The sequence below is a fragment of the Mandrillus leucophaeus genome, unplaced genomic scaffold, assembly GCF_000951045.1.
Source record: "Mandrillus leucophaeus isolate KB7577 unplaced genomic scaffold, Mleu.le_1.0 Scaffold368, whole genome shotgun sequence".
Lineage (NCBI taxonomy): Eukaryota > Metazoa > Chordata > Mammalia > Primates > Cercopithecidae > Mandrillus > Mandrillus leucophaeus.
The window spans coordinates 2,108,956-2,115,331 of record NW_012103898.1 but is presented as its reverse complement, the minus strand read 5'-3'; positions in this window follow the sequence as shown (position 1 = coordinate 2,115,331).

The following is a 6,376-nucleotide window of genomic DNA, read 5'->3' as shown; positions in this document are numbered from 1 at the left end:
TTTTTTTGTCTTTTTTGTGAGGCGGGGGGATGGAGTCTTGCTCTGTCACCCAGGCTAGAGTGCAATGGTGCGATCTTCGCTCACTGCAACCTCCACCTCCTGGGTTCAAGCTATTCTCCTGCCTCAGCTTCCTGAGTAGCTGGGATTACAGGTGCATGCCATGACGCCCAGCTAATTTTTTTGTATTTTAGTCGAGATGGGGTTTCACTGTGTTGCCCAAGCTGGTCTCAAACTCTTGAGCTCAGGCAATCCACCTGCCTCCCCCTCCTAAAGTGCTAGGATTATAGGTGTGAGCCACCAAGCCTGGCCATGTTTGTTTGTTTCTTACTGGTTTGAGTTCATTGTAGATTCTGGATATTAGTCCTTTGTCAGATGTACATATTGTGAAGATTCTCTCCCCCTCTGTGGGTTGCCTGTTTACTCTGATGACTGTTCCTTTTGCTGTGCAAAAGCTCTTTAGTTTAATTAGGTCCCAGCTATTTGTCTTTCTTTTTATTGCATTTGCTTTTGGGTTCTTGGTCATGAAATCCTTCCCTAAGCCAATGTCTAGAAGGGATTTTCCAATGTTATCTTCTAGAATTTTTATAGTTTCAGGTCTTAGGTTTAAGTGCTTAATCCATCTTGAGTTGATTTTGTATAGGGGAGAGATGAGGATCCAGTGGCTAGCCAATTATCCCAGCACCATTTGTTGAAAAGGGTGTCCTTTCCTTACTTTATGTTTCATTTGCTTTGTTGAAGGTAAGTTGACTGTATTTGGCTTTATTTCTGGGTTCTTTATTCTGTTCCACTGGTTTCTGTGCCTATTTTTGTACCAGTGCCATGCTGTTTTGGTGATTATGGCCTTATAGTATAGTTTGAAATCAGGTAGTGTGATGCCTCCAGATGTGCTCTTTTTGCTTAGTCTTGCTTTGGCTATATGAGCTCTTTTTTGGTTCCATATGAATTTTAGAATTTTTTTTCTAATTCTGTGAAGAATGATGGTGGTATTTTGATGGGGATTGCATTGAATTGGTAGATTGCTTTTGACAATATGGCCACTTTCACAATATTGATTCTACCCATATGAGCATAGGATGTGTTTCTATTTGTTCATGTAATCTATGACTTCTTTCAGCAGTGTTTTATAGTTTTCCTTATAGCAGTCTTTTGACTCCTTGGTTAGGTATATTCCTAAATATTTTATTTTATTTTTATTTTTGCAGCTACTGTAAAAGTGGTTGAGTCCTTGATTTGATTCTCCGCTTGGTCACTGTTGCTGTATAGAAGAGCTACTTATTTGTGTACATTAACGTTGTATCCAGAAACTTTGCTGAATTCCTTTATCAGTTCTAGGAGCTTTCTGGAGGAGTCCTTGGGGTTTTCAAGGTAAACGATCATATTGTCAGCAAACAGTGTCAGTTTGACTTTCTCTTTACTGATTCGGATGCCCCTTATTTCTTTCTTGTGTCTGATTTCTGTAGCTAGGACTTCCAGTACTGTGTTGAAGAGGAGTGGTGAGAGTGGACATCCTTGACATGTTCCAGTTCTCAGAGGGAATGCTTTCAACTTTTCCCCATTCAGTATTATGTTGGCTGTGGGTTTGTCACAGATGCCTTTTATTACATTAAGGTATGTGCCTTGTGTGCTGATTTTGCTTAGGGTTTTGATCATAAAGGATCCTGAATTTTGTCGAATACTTTTTTTGCATCTATTGAGATGATCATGTGATTTTTGTTTTTAATTCTGTTTATGTTGTGTATCACATTTATTGACTTCCGTATGTTAAACCATCCCTGCAGCCCTGGTATGAAACCCACTCGATCATGGTGGATTATCTTTTGGGTATGTTGTTGGATTTGGTTAGCTAGTATTTTGTTGTTAAGGATTTTAGTGTCTGTGTTATTCAAGGATATCAGCCTGCAGTTTTCTTTTTTGATTGTGTCCTTTCCTAGTTTTGGTATTAGGGTGATGTGGGCTTCATAGAATGAATTAGGGAAGGTTCCTTCTATCTCTGTCTTGTGGAATAGTGTCAAAAGGATTGGTGCCAATTCTTCTTTGCATGCCTGGTAGAATTCTGCTGTGAATCCATCTGGTCCTGGACATTTTTTTGTTGGTAATTTTTATATTACCATTTCAATCTTGCTGCTTGTTATTGGTCTGTTCAGGGTGTCTAATTCTTTCTGATTTAAGCTAGGAGGGTTGTATTTTCCCAGGAATCTATCCATCTCTTCTAGGTTTTTTAGTTTATGTGCGTAAAGGTGTTCATAGTAGCCTTGAATGATCTTTTGTATTTCAGTGATGTCAGTTGTAATATCTGCTGTTTCATTTCTTAGTGAGGCTATTTGGATCTTCCCTCTTCTTTTCTTGGTTTATCTTGCCAGTGATCTATCAATTTTATTTATCTTTTCAAAGAACTAGCTTTTCGTTTCATTCATCTTTTGTATTTTTTGTTTGTTTCTATTTCATTTAGTTCTGCTCTGATCTTGGTTATTTCCTTTCTTCTGATGGGTTTGGGTTTGGTTTGTTCTTGTTTCTTAGCTCCTTGAGGTGTGACCTCAGAGTGTCTGTTTGCACTCTTTCAGTCTTTTTGACGTAGGTGTTTAGAGCTATGAACTTTCCTCTTACCACTTCCTTTGCTGGATCTCAGTAGTTTTGATAGATTGGGTCATTATTGTCCTTCATTTCAAATAATTTTTAAATTTCCATCTTGATTTCATTTTTGACCGAAAGCTCATTCAGGGGTAGGTGATTTAATTTCCATGTATTTGCATGGTTTCGAAGGTTCCTTTTGGAGTTGATGTCCAGTTTTATTCCACTGTGGTCTGAGAGAGTGCTTGATATAATTTCAATTTTCTTAAATTTATTGAGTTGCTGAGAGAGTGCTTGATATAATTTCAATATTTTTAAATTTATCGAGGCTCATTTTGTGGTCTATCATATAGTCTATCTTGGAGAAAATTCCATGCACTGTTGAATAGAATGTGTATTCTCCGGTTGTTGGATGAAATGCTCTGTATATATCTGTTAAGTCCATTTGTTCCTAGGCATAGTGTGAATCCATTGTTTCTTTGTTGACTTTCTGTCTTGATGACCTGTCTAGTGCTGTCAGTGGAGTATTGAAGTCCCCTACTATTATGTTGCTGTGTATTTCATTTCTTAGGTCTATTGGTAATTTTTTAATAAATTTGGGAGCTCCAGTGTTAGGTGCATGCATGTTTAGGACTGTGATATTTTCCTGTTGGACAAGGCCTTTTACCATTATATAATGTCCCTCATTGTTTCTTTTAACTGCTGTTGCTTTAAAGTTTGTTTTGTCTGATGTAAGAATAGCTACCCCTGCTCGCTTTTGCTGTCCATTTGCATGAAATGCCTTTTTCCACCTTTTTACTTTAAGTTTATCTGAGTTCTTATGTCTAAGTTGAGTCTCCTAAGGCAGCAGATAGTGGGTTGGTGAGTTCTTATCCATTCTGCAGTTCTGTATCTTTTAAGTGGAGCATTATTTACATTCAATATTAGTATTGAAATGTGAGGTACCGTTGCATTTATCATGTTCTTTGTTGCCTGTGTACTTTGTTTTTGCGTGTGCTTTATTTTTGCTTTTCAACTTGTATTTTTGTTTTATAGGTCCTGTGTAATTTATGCTTTAAAGAGGTTCTGTTTTGATGTGTTTCCAGAAGTTTTTCAAGATTTAGAGCTCCTTTTAGCAGTTCTTGCAATGGTGGCTTGGTAATGGCAAATTCTCTCAGCATTTTTTTGTCTGAAAAAGACTGTATCTTTCCTTCATATATGATGCTTAGTTTCACCCAATACAAAATTCTTGGCTGAAAAGTATTTTGTTTGAGGAGGCTGAAGATAAGGCCCCAGATCCTTCTAGCTTTGTAGGATTTCTGCTGAGAAATCTGCTGTTAATTTGATAGGTTTTCCTTTATAGGTTACCCGGTGCTACTGCCTCACAGCTCTTAAGATTCTTTTCTTTGTCTTAACTTGGGATAACCTGATGACAATGTGCCTAGGTGAAGATCTTCTTGCAACGAATTTCTTGGGTGTTCTTGTGCTTCTTGTATTTGGATGTCTGGGTCTCTAGCAAGGCCAGGAAAGTTTCCTTGATACTCCCAAATATATTTTCCAAGCTTTTAAAATTCTCTTCTTCCTCAGGAACACTGATTATTCATTCTGAGTTTTGGCCATTTGACATAATTCCAGACTTCTTGGAGGCTTTCTTCATATTTTCTTTTTCTTTTTTCTTTGTCTTTGTTGGATTGGGTTAATTTGAACACCTCGTCTTTGAGTTCTAAGTTTCTTTCTTCTACTTGGTTCAATTCTATTGATGAGACTTTCCAGAGTATTTCGCATTTCTAAAAATGTGTCCAAAGTTTCCTGAATTTTTCGTTGCTTTTTTTCTTTAAGCTATCTATTTCCTTGAATATTTCTCCCTCCACTTCTTGTATAATTTTTTTGAATTTCCTTGCATTGGGCTTCGCCTTTCTCTGGTCCCTCCCTGATAAGCTTAATAACTAACCTCCTGAATTCTTTTTTAGGTAAATCAGGAATTTCTTGGTTTGGATCCACTGCTGGTGAACTAGTGTGATTTTTTTGGGGGGGGGAGTGTTGAAGAGCCTTGTTCTGTCATATTACCAGGGTTGGTTTTCTGGTTCCTTCTCACTTGGGTAGGCTCTGTCAGAGGCAAGGTCTAGGGTGGAAGGCTGTCGTTCAGATTCTTTTGTCTCATGGAGTGTTCCCTTGATGTAGTACTCTCCCCCTTTTCCTATGGATGTGGCTTCCTGTGAGCTGAACTGCAGTGATTGTTATCTCTCTTCTGGGTCTAGGCACCTAGCAAGTCTACCCGGCTCCCGGCTGGTACTGGGAGTTGTCTGCACAGAGTGCTGTGATGTGAACTGTCTATGGGTCTCTCATCTATGGATGTTAGTGCCTTTTCTGGTAGAGGTTGTGGGGGCGGGTGTGCAGTGGACTCCGTGAGGGTCCTTAGCACACTAGATCAGTGGAGTTATGTACCTATGAGGATTATGGATGCCTCTGCTGAGTCATGCAGGTTGTCAGGGAAGTGGGGGTAAGCCGGCAGTCACAGGCCTCACCCAGTTCCCATGCAAACCGAAGGACAGGTCTCACTCCCACCGTGTCCCCTGCCAACAGCCCCAGTCTGTTTCCAGGTGGAGGGCTAGATGGCTTGAAAACCTGCCCCAGGCTATCTACTTCCCAGCTGTGAAAGAAAAGGGCTTGGTTCCTTCCCAGCCTGTGGAGTCTGCACACCAGATTTGCCCTCTCCTGAGTTCTGGCCAGGAGGCTTCTCACCCCATTCAAATTGTTACAAAGTTCAGCTAGAGATTTCCTTCTCCCTGTGCAGTTTTACTCCTTGCTCCTCTGTCTACCCTCCCGATGGATCCCTGTGGTACCAGGCAGGAATGGGCTGCTTAGGGACCCAGTGAGCTCCCAGGGCCTTACTGCTGCTTCCTCTACTCCTGTATTTCACTTGGCTAGCTTGACTCAGCTCCAGGTAAAGTCAGAAACTTCTTCCACGAACAGACTTTCAGCTTCTCCAATGGGGGTGTGTGTTTGGGAGAAGAGGGTCTCCCTTTCTCACCTCCACTGTTGGGGCACTCACAGTTTTAGGGGGCTCTCCTGGGTCCTGCAGGAGTAGCCCGCTTCCTTCAGAGGGTCTGTGGGTCCTCTTGGGATTGCTGGTTTGTTCTTATAGTCGATCGGGAGCTAAAATTCATAATGCGAGCCCCCATATGCTGCTCCGCCCGGAGCTGCAATCTAGTCCTGCCTCCCATCTGCCATGATGATTGCTGTCTCCAGTCCTTCATTCATGATCACGTGGGTTGATTCCATGTCTTTGCTATTGTGAATTGTGCACCAGTGAACATACGAGTGCATGTCTTTTTGGGAGAACAATTTGTTTTCCTTTGGGTATATTCCCAGTAATGGGAGTGCTGGGTCAAATAGTTGTTTTTCAAGTTCTTTGAGAAATCTCCAAACTGCTTTCTGCAGTAAGCCCTCTCTTTAAATAGCTAGGTTTGTGATTGCTATTTAGTTTACATATTAAACCCCCTTCATATTTATTTACATGTAAATAGTTGATGAAATATTTCATTTAGAGAATAGAGTGAATAGGAGATGAGGAAGCAAAGATTACAAGTCGAGACAATTTTTGTACGTCTAAAATTGGTAATACATTGGTTTGAAATGTTTTTTATTTCTTATGAAAATAAATGTTGGCCGGGCGCAGTGGCTCACGCCTGTAATCCCAGCACTTGGGGAGGCGGAGGTGGGCAGATGGCCTGAGGTCAGGAGTTCGAGACCAGCCTGGCCAACATGGTGAAACCCCGTCTCTACTAAAAATACAAAAATTAGCTGGGTGTGGTGGCAGGCACCTGTA